We start from the raw sequence: 18,002 nt of genomic DNA, 5'->3' as shown, positions 1-18,002 counted from the left end.
AGGCTCCAATTTCAGTGAGGCTGTGAATCCATCCTGGGTTTCAGTCAGAACTAGCCAGAACTCTAAAGGAGCTATCCAAGGTGTTGAACTCTATCCCCAAAATAAATTAGGTACCTTGGATATCTGCTTCAGACTTCTGGCTGGTTCTGACTGAATCCAGAATGTATTTACAGCCCCACCAAATCCGAGCCACCAGCCTCTGCTGGTAATGTCACAATTAGCACCACCACATCAGACTTAGAAAAGGCAGGAGAGAAGTGTTATACTGTTTGATTCAGATAGATAGATAGATAGATAGATAGATAGATAGAATTTCCAAAGAACCAGGCTTGTGGCCTAAAAAACCATAAGAAATTCTAGCGATCACAAAATTGTTTCCTTTGGTGTCCTGATTTTTGAAGAAACATGCAAGCAAGGAAAAGATGTTGGTGGGCAGAATTTCTTCTCAAATATAAGACCTCCAATAAGGGAGAAAAAAATAGCAAGAGTATATTGGCCCTCCTGGCTTGCCGACCCGTACAAGGAAGTTGCTGAGTCAGGTCTCGGGGCCAAACTAAATGTATTCTCTAGCAAACACTGTGGACCTATGCATCCTAGAACTCTTTACCTCTGTGTAAGAGGACAGCCCCCAGTTCTGCCACCCGCCCTTCACTGTCCCCTACCTCTCTTCCTCCCAACAGAGCAGGAGGAGGGATAGTTGCTTCTTGTCAGAGATCTGAACAATCTCTGCAGAATACTTTTGAAATTAGGCCATTAAGCCAAGGGCTCCATGTGGCCCTAGGGTTGCAGGCTGGCCACCCTTGGCCTATGCAAGGGCGGTTTGTTTGTGATTTGTCTCCTTATGAGGCAAGGCAGAAAGCACAGCACCAGCAAGTCATGTGAGTAAACTGGAAGAAAGAGTTTCACTTTTGCAGAAGAAACATGCCTAAGTGGTTGGGCCTGCGTGATCTCTTCAGGGGCGGCTGGAACAATCCTGGCTCTAGATGGACTAGTAACCAGGGACAACTCTCAGTCCAACTGCACTTGTTTTCCTTTTCTTCCAGTTCTGGTTTTCCCCAGTGCATCACAATCATAAATTGTCACGTTTTTGGAAGAAGTCTGCTGTTCTCTCGCATAGAATAGGTTACCTGAAGGAATGCCTCATCCTGTGTGGCTTCCACCTTGCATGCTGGGCCTCACTAGGCCTAAATCCACATAGATGCCCTCGTAAGGAAGAAAAAAATTGAAAGTTCCCCTGTACTGAGTCAGACATTGGTCCATCTAGCCCAGATTTGTTGACAGTGACTGGCAGCAACTCTCCAGAGTTTCATGCAGGAGATTTTTCAGCCCTGCCTGGAAATGCCGGGGTTTGAACCTGAGAAATCCTGATGAAGAAGCCGTGGATACAGATTCCACCACTTGACGCACCTCACTAATAGCCTGATCTTATGCATGTTTATTTGCAAATAAGACAACGATGGCTCCCTGCCAGGTAAGCGTGCAAAGGACTGCAACCTAAGTGGCTCTGTCTGAACCTCACCACCACCCCTTCAGAGTATGGCGATAATAGTTTGATATACCTTACAGGGTTATTGTAAGAATTGCTGAAAGAATGTATGAGAAGCACTTTGAATGCTCCAAAATGACTAATGTATAGAAGTCAAGAATGACTAATAATTTGACCTCTGTTCTGAAAGCTTCTGATACAACATCATGAGGCTAGTGCAATACTCAACAAGAAGAAAAGTATGTACAATAAAAGCCTGGCCCAGCTTCATCTACTAGTGGACATAGTGGTGGGCTAGTCCACTCTTCCCCAAGCTGGTGCCCTCCAGATGTATAAGACTTGCAGTCCAAGACATCTGGAGGGCACCAGGTTGGGGAAGATGGGTCCAGTCAAAAAAGGTCAAAGGTGGTTCAGTTCTCCTCAGAAATGTTGGTGGACTTGTTAAAATCACCCTTTTGGGTAGCTCTGAGATATGAGGCTTTTGTTAGTCCTCTCCCACATGTGATTTCCATCTTTAGCAGCTGGAATCACTGGTACAATCATAGAATCATAAAATAGTAGGGTTGGAAGGGGCCTATAAGACCACCGAGTCCAACCCCCTGCTGAGTACAGGAATCCAAGTCAAAGCATCCCTGACAGATGGCTGTCCAGCCTCATCTTGAATGCCTCCAGTGTCAGAGAACCCACCACCTCCCTAGGGAATTGGTTCCATTGTCATGTTGCTCTAACAGTCAGGACGTTTTTCCTGATGTTTAGCCAGAATCTGGCTTCCTGTAACTTGAGCCCATTATTCCATGTCCTGCACTCTGGGATGATGGAGAAGAGATCCTGGCCTTCCTCTCTGTGAAAACTTCAATTACTTGAAGAGTGCTATCCTATCTCCCCTCAGTCTTCTCTTCTCAAGGCTAAACATGCCCAGTTCTTTCCATCTCTCCTTATAGGTCTTTGTTTCTAGTCCCCTGATCATCCTTGTTGCCCTCCTCTGTACCCTCTCCAGTTTGTCTGCATCCTTCTTAAAGTGTGGTGCCCAGAACTGGACACAATATTCCAGATGAGGCCTAACCAGTGCTGAGTAGAGGGGAACTAGTACTTCACATGATTTGAGAGCTATACTTCTATTAATGAAGCCTCAAATGATATTTGCCTTTTTTGCAGCGACATCACATTGTTGGCTCATATTCAGCTTGTGATCAACAACAAATCCAAGATCCTTCTCGCTTGTAGTATTGTTGAGCCAAGTATCCCCTATCTGGTAACTGTGCATTTGGTTTCTTTTACCTAGGTGCAGAACTTGGCATTTATCCCTATTAAATTTCACTGTGGTGTTTTCAGCCCAGCACTCCAGCCTATCAAGATCACTTTGAATTTTGTTTCTGTCTTCCAGGGTATTCGCTATCCCACCCAATTTTGTGTCATCTGCAATTAAGCATTCCCTGCACCTCCTCCTCCAAGTCATTAATAAAAATGTTGAAGAGTGCTGGGCCCAGGACTCAGCCCACTCTCCCCAATTTGGGAAGATCCCATTGATAAGCAGTATTTGAGCGTGATTCTGTAGCCAACTGTGGATCCACCGGATCGTTGTTTCATCTAGCCCACTTTGAGCTGGTTTGCTCATCAGGATATCATGGGGCACTTTGTCGAAAGCTTTGCTGAAGTCGAGGTATATTCTGTCCACAGCATTCCCACAGTCCACAAGGGAGGTTACCTGATCCAAAAATGAGATCAGATTCATCTGGCAGGATTTGTTCTTGACAAATCCACGTTGGCTTCAAGTACAAACTAACAATGTTGATTTGTAATTGATATATGAAACGCAATGTGTTACCTGTAAGCGACAGCCTTTGCCCCAGTGCCACAAGATCGTAACAGCAGCTACATGACACCTTATCAGCTGGATCACATCAAACCAACAAGAAGAAATGTCCTTTCCAAATCAGTGGTGTTAAAGGAACTAGCAAGAGCGGGCAATAAACTGGAATGAAACAGTGCAGCAGCAGCAGCAGCAGCAAAAATGACAACTGAAAGGCAAGATCTGGCAGAACAATTTGGACCCCAAAAACTCGGTTTTTCATGCTGAAAATACTGGCCTATGAAAATTCATTTCAGCCCTAATAAATATTTAGATGGCGTTGCATTTTGAAATGTTTTGAGCGTTTAACTGCAAAATGCTATTAGAGTCAAATCCAAAATGAATTGCTTATCTTGAAAAGAAAAAGAAAAAAATGGGGGTAGGGGACTAATGGGTTGAAGTGCTCCACTAATTCTAAATTGTTCTGTGTGGCGTGTGCCCAGAAGTCTGATCCTTTCCAACTGCAGTGCTTCACATTTTTAAGAGCACTCCATTTTGGAAGTGAGTGGGGAATTCAGGCCATGAGCCCTGTAGGCCTATTTAAATTTTCTAGATTGCCTCAACAGTTTGAAGAGTGCTCCAGTAATTTTTTAACGAGTCTTCACTATACATGCCTGCAATGCCATTTGTTTCCAAATGGCAACTATTTGATTGTTATATTGAGGACCGACCTTGCAGTAGAACTGCACAATACGATTCGCTGTACAATTGTACTTAACCAACCAAGCAATCCCAGTTCCATTGAATTTGAGATTTTAGTTATGATAGCTTGGATCCTAAATTTCCTTCTGTGGATGGAATGGAAGAGAGCTTTCTTACTTCTCTCTAGTACACCCCACCCCTGGAATTCTGCTCCAGGGGATTAGGGAGATCATTAGGAATAGTGTGGGATATGTTGCTTACTGCTGCAGGTTAGGGATGCTGGAGAAATTCAACACAGACTAAAAGGAGCCCAGATTTCTAAGAATACGACCTGCGGAATCCACTGCGGAGCGACTCCCTCAGGCTACGCAGAGTCTGTGGACCTTCAGGGTTTTTTTTAGGGATGTCAGAGAATTCCGCAACGGAACTCGGTGAGGCCGAATGCCAGTGCATTCGGCCCCCTGAAAACCGTCGCGGAACAAAGCCCCCACCCCCCCACCCCACGAAAGGTGTGCGGGATGAAGTGCCCGCTGCCCCCACCCCACGAAAGGCGCACGAAATGGAGCACTTACCTGCTCCCGTCCATGCTGCTGTGCGAATGGCGGCTGTCCTGCGGCCGCCATTCGCTTCCTCCTTCTTCAGCCATGATAGGCTACTTAAATACTTACGTAGCCTATCACGGCTAACGCAGGGACGCCATTTGTGTCCCTGTGGAGGCCGTGATAGGCTACGTAAGTATTTACGTAGCCTATCACGGCAGGGGGGTGAAAACCCCAGCGTACGCAAATGGCGGCGCCTACTGCCATTTGCGTACGCTGGGTTTCCCCCCCCCCCTGCCATGATAGGCTATGTAAATATTTACGTAGCCTATCATGGCAAGGGGTGAAAAAAACCCAGCGTACGCAAATGGCGGCTACCGCCATTTGCGTACGCTGGGGTTTTCCCCCTGCCGTGATAGGCTATGTAAATATTTACGTAGCCTATCACGGCTTGCTGCAGGGACGCAAATGACGGCGGCTATGACAGCCGCCTTTAGCATCCCAGCAGGGCTGTCCAGCGGCTGGATGTCCGGCTGCGGCTGGCTGGAGCTGGCCGGCGGCTCCGTGGCTTGGCTGCAGAGCGGAGCCGGCCGGCCAGGATTCCTGGGGGGAGGGACGGAGCGCCTCCCCCCCAGCGAGGATTCCTGGGGGAGGGACAGAGCACCTCCCCCCACCTGGGGAGCCCAGCGGAGCCAGGTAAGCGGGGTTTCGTACACCACTACTTTCCCAAAATTGATGCATATTTATTCATAGGAAAATATGCAAATTTCTGCTGAGGAAAAGTTGAATGGAATGGGGGACAATATGCTAAGTGTTACGTACTATGGTAAATTATGTCAACTGTTAATGAAAACTCTTATGTAATTATGTGCGTGTTTTTCCACATGATGGGTAGGGATGTAATGACTGTGTAAAATCCACTCCGTCTGTGTTTCGAGGATTGTCACGTGTCTTTTGTTCTGTGGTCCGCTCACAGATAGATGTTAATATATTTTTTTCGTCATGCGGAAATATACGCAAATAATTATGTAAGAGATTCTTGTTTCCAACTCACCACATCAAACAGGTGGCCAGGTGGGGGATTTGTGCACTGAGTAGACATAACCTGCAGCTACTTTGAGTCTGGTCAAAACCTAGTGACGTGATATAAATGTAGGGTTGGAGTCTCTGCATCTGCTTGTACTCTTGTAAACTCTAGGCCCAAAACAGGTGCTGTTATTCACTTTATGAATTTCATGAACTACGGATAAGAAAAAAAAGAAGGCATTTGTTACAATTTTTATGACCCATAAAGCAAACTGCTGCAGATGCATTTCTATTCTCTGAATGACATCCTATTTCAGGGTGAATCAATGACACAGTTTTGAACTTGTTATTGTTTGGTATTTTATACTGGAAGCCACTCTCCGAGAAACTATATCGGAGATCATGTTTTTAAATGCCTAAAGAAGAAGAGGACCTCTCTGGACCCAGAGGTATGTGAAAACTATCACCACATTGCTAATATCCCCTCTTTGGGCAAGGTGCTTGAGCGTGTGGTGGCTGGGCAGCTTCAGATGTTCTTGGAGGAAACCGAGTATCTGGACCCATTTCAGTCTAGTTTCAGGTCAGGGTACAGCACTGAAACGGCCTTGGTTGCTCAGAGTGATGACCTACTCCATGTGAAAGATGGGGGGAGTGCTCCCTGTTCATCTTCCTGGATCTCTCAGCGGCTTTTGATACCATTGATCATAGTATCTTACTGGATCGGCTCTGTGGGATGGGAGTTGGGGGCACTGCACTACAGTGGTTCCGATCCTACCTGCAGGGCCAATTCCAGAAAGTGGTATTGGGGGATTGCTGTTCTACCCCATGGCTATTAAGCTGTGGGATGCCACAGGGTTCTATTCTATCCCCCATGCTGTTCAACATCTATATGAAGCCTTTGGGTGAGGTCATTTAGTGTTTTAGGGTGGGGTGTCATGTCACCAGTGTGCTGATGATACTCAGCTCTGTTGTTTCTTGTCGTTGGAGTTGGCTGAGGCGGTGAAGGTGCCTAGAGGCTATAATGGGCTGGATGAGGACCAATATACAGAAGTTACATTCTGACAAGATGGAAGCTCTGTGGATTGGTGGTTCCTGAGTCTGGGAACTGGGTAAGTGACCTGTCCTGGATGGGGTAGCACTCCCCCTGAAGGAGCAGGTGTGTAGCTTGGGAGTACTCCTAGACCTATCCCTGTCACTGGAGCTCCAGGTGGACTCCGTGGCCCAGAGTACTTGGGGCCAGCTTTGGCTGATCCGCCAGCTACAGCCTTTCCTGGACAGGGATAACCTAGCCATAGTAGTACATGCACTGGTAACTTCCCAATTAGACTACTGCAATGCAGTTTACCTGGGGCTGTCCTTGAAGATGACTTTGAAGTTGCAGCTAGTGCAAAATGCAGCAGCTAGACCGCTGAGTGGAACATCGTGTAAAAAACATATAACACCAGTTTTAAAGGAATTGCACTGGCTGCCAATATGTTTCCGGTCAGAATTCAAGGTTTTGGTGATGACTTTTAAAGCCCTAAGCATCTTGGGACCTTGATATTTGAGGGAGTGCCTCCCCCTATATATGCCTGCTGAGAACTGAGATCTGTTGGAGGGGCCTTCCTCTGCATCTCACCAGTGCAAGACATACACTTTGGTGGGACATGGGAGAGGGCCTTCTCTGCTGTGGCACCTGGGTTGTGGAATGCCCTTCCCTTGGAGGCCCAATTGGTGCAGACATAGGTTTTATTTTGGTGCCAAGTAAAAACATATCTTTTTACCAAAGCCTTTGAAGGCTAAATGCATTCCCTAAAGAAGCACACTGTTTTAAATGGTTTATTGTTTTAGATTTTAACTGATATTAGCTTAATGGTTTAATATATATTTTAGCTATTACAATTATTTATTGTTTTACACTGTTTAAACTGATTTTATCTGTACACCACCCTGAGATCTGAATGATATAGGGAGGGATACAAATGTTTTAAATAAATAAATAAACCTCTGAACGAGACCAAGAAAACTTTATTTATTGCATCTATGTCCATCTGTCAGTTTGATATTCAATAAGGAAAAAAAAACCTGGTGCAGAGTTGGCAGATTATGCTTTACATCATAAGTAAATATGTCCATAAGTAATTTTGTGACATGTGATCTGGGTAGGTCTTCTTTCCTCCATGTTTCTTTTCTGTTTTATTTTCCTCAGACAGAAGCACACAAGTACATTTTTTCCAGTGCTTCAGTCCCACCATTTTTATTAGCCACCAAGACATGAAATCCAAAATGTGATAAAGCCTCTGTATGGAACTGGACGGCGAGGTCTGTGGTACTCCCGCCTTTAACTTAAAGCCTCGCTTTTTATTCTTTGATGAAATACTCCCCCTCCCCATACTTTACTTACATCCTCCATTAAGATGTCTCAGTGTCATTTAGGGTGTTAATTGAGAGGCGGTTTAAGCTCATCAAGGTGATTATAAGTGATAGTTAAAAATTTCTATATATGGCCTATGCTGGAATCAGCACAGTAGGATGCCATTTTTCTTTTATCTAACTGACATTGGTAATAATAGATGAAATTATTACTAAAATCGCAGCTGCAGAGATGATATCATGATTTTGTGTGTGTGTGTGTGTGTGTAATCTTTGATGAAAAATTAATTTTTGAGAGGGATAATTTAAAATGATTTAAATAGTATTATAACTGAAGTCCTTACTGGTAATTAACACCAATCTCATCAGAAGTGAATCCACTTTTGCAGCTGTTTCTAAAGATACCTAGGGTATTTTGTAACTTTCCTCTTTCCAAGTAAAATTATAGTGTTTGGACTTTGCTGCATAAGGAGGACCATTAAAAGAAAAGGCTGCTAATAGAAGTCTTTGTTCTCTGGAGGGGCCAAAATCCCATCTTGAATGTAAAGAACCTCTCGGCATGTGAATATAATTAGCCATTCTCTACACAGGAACTGATGTCTTGAGTATAAAACTACGAGCGATGTATAGCCTTGTGTGTGTGAGAGAGAGTTAAGTATGTATATGTAAATCTGTATGTGTTAACCACATATATTACATGCACACACATCTTTATCTGCTGGGGGTTTAATTGGTTGAACAGATGGGTGATCAGAAAGACTTCTTCATCTTCATCAATGACTCGTCTTTCTTTCTTTCTTTGCATCAGCTTTTATCACAGTGGCAAAAAAGTACTCTAACGAGAAACAGCTGAAAATAGTTTTTTTCCCCCTTCCTTTGGGCACTTTCATCATGCTTTAAATGACAGAAGTGGATTTTATTTTATTTTTTGTCCTATATATAAAGACCTGCAGCAGAAAGGTTTTTTTTTTTTAAGGAAATATAGTGAAATCCAAATAGAAAAGAAATTTGAATGAGAATATCGGAGACCCTGAGATTATGCCTCTCATCTTTGTATTTTACTTTCTTCTTCTTTTTAAAGTATGCACTGATTTTTGACAAGATATATAGTCATGGTTATTCGCACAAGCCATAAAACCTGCCAATCAGTGTTTCTTTTTCTAGGGTTTGATGCGGAAAAAGGGGGAGGAAGGGATAGGAGTTGAAAGACGATGCGGCAACTCAGAGAACTGGTGCTTTGGGTATCTGTTCATTAAAACTGAAGTTGCATGGCCATTTTGTGCTGTTTCGGCACTTTTTATTATACCCAAATCAAAGTGTAGCTTTTCTTCATTATTTAAAGAAGAAAAATGGGTGCCTTATAAACAGAGAGCTAGGTTCTGGAAAGACTTCAGTCAGAAATCACTGGAGGAAAACAGAAACACATGGATCACCTTATTTTGACCTTCAGTGCAGGAACAGGTTGAGGATGGACACATTGTGGTTCAAGAGTCACGTGAGACCCACAGAGAATCCCTATGTTAGGAATCCTGCACATTTTAGTCCCAAACATCTGAAGGAACCAGACTGAAGAAGGCTATTGTACAAAACAGAATCAACACATCAGTGCATCTGATCTAGTCACCCAGTAGTGACTACTCTGTCTGGCAGCATTGTAGGCATAGATCGTTTCTTGCTGCCTGAACTTCCAAAAATCTCATCACCCTAACTTTTCACCAGATCTTGAAGTTCAAAATAGGAATGGACAAATATGACAGTTTTGCTCTCTCCTGTATTCCGTTAATAAAATAATCTTAAATTATTTCCATCTTGAATATAAAGAATGGCAAATATTGGTAAATTCTTACAAAAATGAACTGAAATGAAATTCTCGCCCAATGGCACTGGTCAAATTCAATAGGTATGTGGAAAAGAACCATGTTGTACCTACCTGCCATATAGCTGTCAAAGATGAGGAGCCTGTCAGAAAAAAAAGGTGGGACCCTTAAATCGATACCACAACATGATGGAATACACATGGATTGAAACCCAGATTTTTAAGAGCTAAGCACTCAATGCTTTGGGCTTGATTGGATGAATTTGTCAGTTTTGGTTTCTCCCAGATTTGTTTTTAAATCAAGTTCATTCCATTCAGAAAATTATGACATTTGCAAATATTGGTGAATTCTTTAAAAAATGATCTGAAAACCACCATCACCACCACCCCATTCCTCATTCCAAATCAATTAGCCCTGTTTCTGATGTGGAACCATTCATCAAATTATAGCATTTGAGCAGATTGTGTAAGCTATCTGTTCCAACTCCCTTCTCCATTCGGGAAATTGAGAGCATCCCCAACACATTACTCTCCAGTGTCCGTGAAGACCTACCATAACATCCCTCTCGGTAACTGGTTCCATTGTCAAGCTGCTCTTACCATTAAGAAGCTTGCCCTAATGTTCAACCAAAACTTACTTAAGCCGTTCGATCTAGAACATGCCTTTGCTCTTGTCACCTGTGACACAGGTATCTGAAGAATGCGTTCATGCATTCTCTCAGTCTTCTGCAATAGGAAGTTTTGTTGTTCCCTTTATAAAATCAAATCAAATCTGATTTTTATACAGAATACTGTGTATGTGCAGTTTGCTGCAGCTTTCATTTGTTCCTGTCCACTGCCACTCACTTAACTCATGTTAATGTGTGCATTGATACAACACACATTGGAGAAAAAAGGTATCTTGATGTGATTGCATCTTTTGGTGTGGAATTTCATGGAAGCACATGCACACACACTTGTGTACCTTGATTAGGGTGGATGAATCTGTTTTGGTTTCTACACCTACTGATACAGCTCGGGTCCTTGGGCCCAGGTAGAACAAAATGCCAGTGGCGCTTTCTGCTGGTGCGCTGGGGAACCACCAGTGACATGTCTGTGGTCTCACCAATGGAGCAGCATATTCAAAAGCCCTTCAACCACCTTCCCAGGCAGCTTAGGTTTGTTCCCTAAATGAGGAATTTGCTCAGCCATCCTGTCTGACATACCTCTGGCTAGAGACACTGGAACAGGATACAGGGCATGTATGCTGCTGCTGAGGTATGGTTCCTCTCCATCTCTAACAATTGGAGAGGTGGGATAAAAATATGTTAAGTAATAGAATTAAAAAAGCACTGGTTTAACCCATGAATTATTCATCTGAAATGGTCCCAGATAAAAGGAACATTTTATTTATTTATGTATTTATGTAAAAAAAAAAAAAATCTTGGCTGTCTTTCAGGGTAGAAGCCCTCCCAAGGCGGCTCACAGCAATAAAATAACAGTTAAAATATTAAAAGTGATAAAACATAAACACAATAAAATAGTGATAAAAGCAACTATGAAAGCTGACAATAAAACCAACAACAGCAGCAAAAACAGCAATGATATTAAGAGAAGGACATGGTAAAATAGTACGTTTTCAATGCCTTCTTAAAAGCCTGTAATGATGGAGCATGGTGGACCTCCAATGGCAACTTGTTCCAGAGGTGTGGGCCCACTGCAGAGAAGGCCCTCTAACGTGTGGTCACCTACCTAACTGCTCTCGCAGGTGGGCAGATGAGAAGGGCCTCTCTTTCTGATCTTAAAGTGTGGGCAGGCAACATTTAATAGATATTAATTTATTTATTTGTATATTGATGCATACCTTTCATCCAAGAACTCCCAAACAATGCCATTTCAATTTACAAATTTACAAAACCTTAATTTGTTATCCTGTCTGATGTGTGTTGTACCTTTATTCCCCTATACAAGTCATAAAATGACATTCTGGCTGCCAGCACACACACACTTTTAAAAAACAAAAACAAAGAGGTAACAACATCATATTCCATTTTTATTACAGATATTCTGTCTTTTTCACAGTATTTCTTACGACAACTTTCTGGCTGATATCTGTGTGTATAATTTTTTTTTTTAAAGTCAAAATCACACATTTTTTTTTACAAAAATAAAGAACTAAATTTGGGGAAAGATAATGGGTTTGATCTGGATTCATATTTGAAGCAGGCCCATTGAAATCAATGGGAGATGTTAGCCATGAGTAACTTAGGGTGCAGCTCTGAACTCAGAGGTGAGCGCCTATCCAATGCAGGGTAGGAGGGGACCACAGAATCATAGAATAGTAGGGTTGGAAGGGGACTATAAGTAGGGATGTACGAAAGTCACTTACCTTGAACGAAATTTGATTCGTGGTGGGGGAGAGGCGCTCCGTCCCTCTCCCCCGAAATTCTGGCCGGGGGAGAGGCGCTCCGTCCCTCCACCCCCGAATTCTGGCCGGCTGGGCCGCAAATGGCGGCGGCCGTAGCCTCCGCCGTTTGCGTCCCTGCAGTCAGCCGTGATAGGCTACGTAAATGTTTACGTAGCCTATCATGGCTGAGTAAAAAAAAAACCCGCGCGTACGCAAATGGCGGCGCCCATGGGCGCCGCCATTTGCATTCCTTATTTTGGCATGTCTAATCTACGTAAACATTTACGTAGACTACAGCGAAAATAAGGGGAATGCAAATAGCGTAGACGCTACGCTATTTGCGTTCCCCTTATTTTCGCCGTAGTCTACGTAAATGTTTACATAGACTAGACGTGCCAAAATAAGAAACGCAAATGGCGGCGCCCATGGGCGCTGCCATTTGCGTACACGCAGTTTTTTTTTTTACTCAGCCGTGATAGGCTACGTAAACATTTACGTAGCCTATCACAGTATTTTTAAAAAATCTAGCCGTGATACGCTACGTAAATCTTTACGTAGCCTATCACGTTTTTTTGGTTTTTTTTTTACTGGAAATGGTGGCAGCGGCAGCCGGTCAGAAGACCGGCCGCCGCAGCCGCTGCTGCAGCTGCCGCTGCCAGGAGGATTCGCCCAAGGTAAGTCCCGTCCCAGGGGGTGGCGGGGGGTGGCAGACCATTTCGCCACCAATTTCGGGGGGCCGAATGCGCTGGCATTCGGCCTCCCCGAGGTTCGTGGCAAAATTCTCTGACATCCCTAACTATAAGACCATCGAGTCCAATCCCCTGCTCAGTTCAGGAATCCAAGTCAAAGCATCCCTGACTAGAGATGTTGGAGAATTTCGCCACGGATTCCAGGGAGGCTGAATGCCAGCGCGTTCGGCCCCCTGGAATCCATGGTGGAATGAAGCCACCCACCCCACCAGCCCACGAAATGGGCCCTGAATGGAGCCTACCTTTGTCAGCCATTCCGGTGCTCCTCAAATGGCGGCCGCGTCTGCGGCCGCCATTCGCCTCCTTTCGAATGGCTGTGATAGGCTATGTAAGTATTTTTGTAGCCTATCACGGCTAACGCAGGGACGCCATTTGCATCCCTGTGGAGGCCGCAATAGGCTAAGTAAATATATACGTAGCCTATAGGCAGGAACGCAAATGGCAGTCGCCGTAGCCGCCGCCATTTGTGTCCCTGTCTTTTGCCGTGATAGGCTATGTATATATTTACGTAGCGTACCATGGCAAAAGACAGGGGCGCAAATGGCGGCTGCTACGGCAGCTGCCATTTGCGTCCCTGCACAGCCCAGTGGCTGGATGTCTGGCTGCAGGCTTCCCTGGCTAGCGGCTCCGCAGAGTTGCCATGGAGCGGAGCTGGACAGGGAGAATTTCGGGGGGAGGTACGGAGTGCCTCCCCCCCACCGTGAATGACCCCGGATGAAACGGTGAGTCAGTTTCGTACATCCCTATCCCTGACAGAGGGCTGTCCAGCCTCATCTTGAAAGCCTCCAGTGTGGGAGAGCCCACCACCTCCCTAGGTTATTGGTTCCATTGTCGTATTGCTCTAACAGTCAGGAAGTTTTTCCTGATGTTCAGCCGGAATCTGGCTTCCTGTCACTTGAGCCCATTCTTCTGTGTCCTGCACTCTGGGATGATTGAGAAGAGATCCTGGCCTTCCTCTTTGTGACAACTTTTGAAGTACTTGAAGAGCACTATCATTTCTCCCCTCAGTCTTCTCTTCTCAAGGCTAAACATGCCCAGCAGTTCTTTCAGCCTCTCCTCAGAGGGCTTTGTTTACAGTCCCCTGATATCTTCGTTGCCCTCCTCTGAACCTTTTCCAGTTTCTCTGCATCCTTCTTAAAGTGTGGTGCCCAGAACTGGACACAAGACTCAAGATGAGGCCTAACCAGTGCTGAGTAGAGAGGAACTAGTACTTCACATGATTTGGAAGCTATATTTCTATTAATGCAGCCCAAAATAGTGTTTGCCTTTTTTGCAGCCTCATCTCTCCACGCTTCAGCTGCCCTGCATATGAGCTAGTCTAGCCATGGTAAATCAGACCGGGGGGGGGGGGGGCTCCTCTGGATGACGTATAGGAAGCTTTTGAAAGGCACATCCACCCTCTTCACCCTGCCCCCAGGAATGCCCCATTTTCACTGCCCTGTGCTCCTCTTATGAGTGCAAAGTGCAGGGCCAATCTGCGCTGCCTACAAGGCAGTGTGTGGGGGGGGTGGAGGTCAGTTATCAGGGAACCAACATTTCCTATGGCAATCTAGCTGCTTTCTAGTGGCCATAGGATTGTGCCCTTAAGTCCCATTGATTTTCATAGGTCTATTCTAAGAAGGCTAAGTCTGCACCCAATCCTATGTCTTTTGTGAAAAATAAAGAAGAGCAATTTTGACTCTTCTAATTCAGGAAAGCTCCTGAGTACTGGAGAAAAAAAAAGTTAACATATTAGAAAGGATCTTCAGTATTCTCACTCTTTCACCAGATCTCAATATTTTCACTCTTGCAGTGTGAATTCCCCTTAGGTTTTCATGTAAAGCCAAACTCTCAACTACCTTTTAAAATAGAAGAGAAAAATAACCCTTCAGTTAATGGTTACTTTCATACATCGTTCAGGAGGAATCACAAATGCTGGTCCAATTTTTAAAACTAGTTTGGAGGTAACTTTTTTAAAATATGTGCCCAATACTGAATCTGAAATAAAAGGATGTAAATGGAATTTAGATTCTTATGCTAAACGAGACACTTTACATTTGAAAATGTGTTCCCTTAAGAGTGAGGAAAATGTTTCAGTAGGGGATGAAGTATAAATTGATCCACAACATTTTCAGGAGAACTCAAATTTAACTGAAACTTGGAAATCAGAAGAAAAGGGAAGGACAAATCTTTGGCAGGTTTCAAATGTTATGCCATTCAGTGCAGAATGGTCTCAAATTAATGGGAAGAATAATGTTGCATTTAAGTGCTGCACTTTGGGAAATAACTAATAGAGGCTTAATGTGTTTATTTGAGTCACAGTGAATCACTGAACATCTAACCAAAACCTGAAGAGGGAACATGAAAACTGATGTTATCCGTTTGTCTGACCAACCAGCTTGTTAGTCTGACTAATTTCCCCCTTTTCTTCCTAGGGTGACCCAAGGACAAGGGAGAGGGATCTTGAGGGAGGGGGTGGGATCATGCCTTGGATCATGACTCACCCTTCTGCAAACCCAAGGGCTCCTTCTGTTCATGGAAGGGACTCCATTAGAGGATCCCAATGGCAGAAGGGGGGCGGGGAGAATTGCCAATTCTTCTTTCCCCTTGCTCCTTCCAGTACCATCTCCCATGCTGTTCCAGAAGGTTCCCCAACCCCCCAGCCATTACTTACAAGGCCATAGGGGGCTTTAGGAGGAAGGGGATATTAGTGAAAATTGCCTTTCCCTCCCTTCTGCCAGCAGGAGAATCCCATGAGTAGAAGTCCACTCCTGACAACTCATAATCCAAGCTTATGTTGTATAGAAGTGGGTATTTAGGCAGATGTACCTTGTTATACAGGGATGGGGAAAGATGAGCAGGCTATACTTCCTTTTTCTGCACAAGTCTGAAAGAGGCAGAAAGTCTGTCTGCCTCATCCTCTGAGCATGCAAGGGGGAAAAGGGCTCCATGCCCCTATCAGTCCAACAGGCATTGCGAAGTGGAGGAACATCATCATCAGCATCTAATTTATATGCCGCTTTCCCACAAAAAGTGCCCAAAGCGGCTAACAAAACAGCAGTACAACAACAGCAACATAATAGGACCTCATTACAACCATAAGGGGCCACGGTGGCTTAGTGGTTAAGACGCTGAACTGCAGACCGGAAGGTCGGCAGGACAGCAGTTCGAGACCCGAGTGCCGCGTGACGGAGTGAGTGCCCGTCTTCAGTCCCAGCTCCTGCCTGCCAACCTAGCAGTTCAAAAGCAATAAATTGCAAGTAGATAAATAGGTACCGCTTCGGCGGGAAAGGTAACAGCGTTCCGTGCACCTCGGTGTTCAGTCATGCCGGCCACATGACCATGGAAGCGTCTTCGGACAACGCTGGCTCTTCGGCTTAGAAACGGGGATGAGCACCGCACCCTGGAGTCAGACACGACTGGCTGGGGACACCTTTTACAACCATAAACAACTCATTTCACTGTTACAGTCATACTACCGTAAAAACAGTTCAGATTAATTACAAAATAGGCAAATTCAAACATTGCAACACAATATGAATTATTATCTTTCAGTAGTGTGTAAACCAGAGCCCAATAAACCAGATCTTCCCTATGCATTAAGGAAACACTACGAACTGCAACAGCTATGCCAGAAAAACAAAGTTCAGACAATAGCAGCCAGGTTTCTTACAGCCTGCAGCAGATCTCTCCCATGCTCCATTCTCACATGGTGGTGCAGTTCGCAAGGCTCCAACAGAGACAAGGGCAGCGGCCCTGTTCAGTCTCTTACCCTGTGCGCTGGAAGTTTCTGCTGTTCCTGGAGGGCCTGCGGTGGCTGCAGATATATATCCAGTGACTCTGGAAACTAGGTGTTTTCAATTTCTCCAAGGCAGAACTAGCCATACTCCACTCTCTCACAGGCTCCAAAAGAGATAAGCAAACATGGCCAAAACTGTTTATTAAACTGGGATTGAGTCAATAAGACCTACTTCTGGGTAGGCACAGGATTGCACTTCAAAAATTCTAGAACATTTTTATCCTGCCTTCTGGCACCACACGGAGCCATCAAGGCAGCTCACAATCACCAATTAATAATAATAATAGCCAGTGTGGTGTAGTGGCTAGAGTGTTGGACTAGAGTGCTAGAGCCTGCACCCCCATTCACATTCATTCTATTTATGACTCACATCTGGAGAACAGGTTAATTGGGGCCTTATGCCAGTGTAGTATAGTGGTTAGAGTGTTGAACTGGGACTTGGGGCAATTGAGGTTGCAGTCCCCACTCAGCCATGAAGCTCACTGGGTGACTTTGGGCCAGTCACTGACTCTCAGCCTAACCTACCTCACAGGGTTGTTGTTAGGGATGTATGAAAGGCTTACCTTGCTCCATTCTGGGGAATCTGCAGTGGGGGGAAGGCTGGTCTACTGGCTGCTGCCAGGCTGCTGCGGCCGCAAATTGTGGCCGTCGTAGCGGCCGCAATTTGCGTGGCTGCCTTTCTTCGTGATAGGCTACATAAATACTTATGCTCTGTCCCCCCCGCCCTGGAATCCTCCCTGGCTGGCTCCGCTCCACAGCGACTCTGCGGAACTGCCGGCCAGGGCTAGCCGCAGCCAGAATTCTGGCCGCTGCCGGGCTGCTGCAGCCGCAAATGCCAAGCCATGATAGGCTATATAAGTATTTACATAGCCTATCATGACAAAAGGCAGCCACGCAAATCGCGGTCGCTACGCCATTTGTGTGGCTGCCTTTCTTCGTGTTAGGCTATGTAAATACTTACGTAGCCTATCACGGCAAAGAGCATTTGCGGCCCTGCTCTTTGCCGTGATAGGCTACGTAAGTATTTATATAGCCTATCACGAAGAAAGGCAGCCACACAAATGGCCACACAAACGGCCACCATTTACTGCTGCAGCAGCCCGGAAGTGGCTGGGAGACCAGCCAGAGCCACCGCCGCCGCTGCTGCATCCGCTGCCACATCTGCCACCGAAGCTGCTGCCGAAGCTGCCAGAACTGCCGCATCTGCTGCCAGATACGCTCTGTCCCGGGAGGATTCCGCGGGGTGGCGGTAGGGGGAGGCCGTTCTGCAACGGATTCTGGGGGACCGGATTCTAAAGAATCCGGCCTCACTGGAGTCCATGGTGGAATTCTCTGACATCCCTAGTTGTTGTGAGGATAAAAATGAAGAAATGAAGGAT

Source organism: Heloderma suspectum, chromosome 1 (assembly GCF_057233095.1).
Source record: "Heloderma suspectum isolate Gila_16-S chromosome 1, 16-S_ref, whole genome shotgun sequence".
In the NCBI taxonomy this organism is placed as follows: domain Eukaryota; kingdom Metazoa; phylum Chordata; class Lepidosauria; order Squamata; family Helodermatidae; genus Heloderma; species Heloderma suspectum.
The sequence above is the reverse complement of the archived record's forward strand: the minus strand, read 5'-3'. Positions refer to the sequence as shown.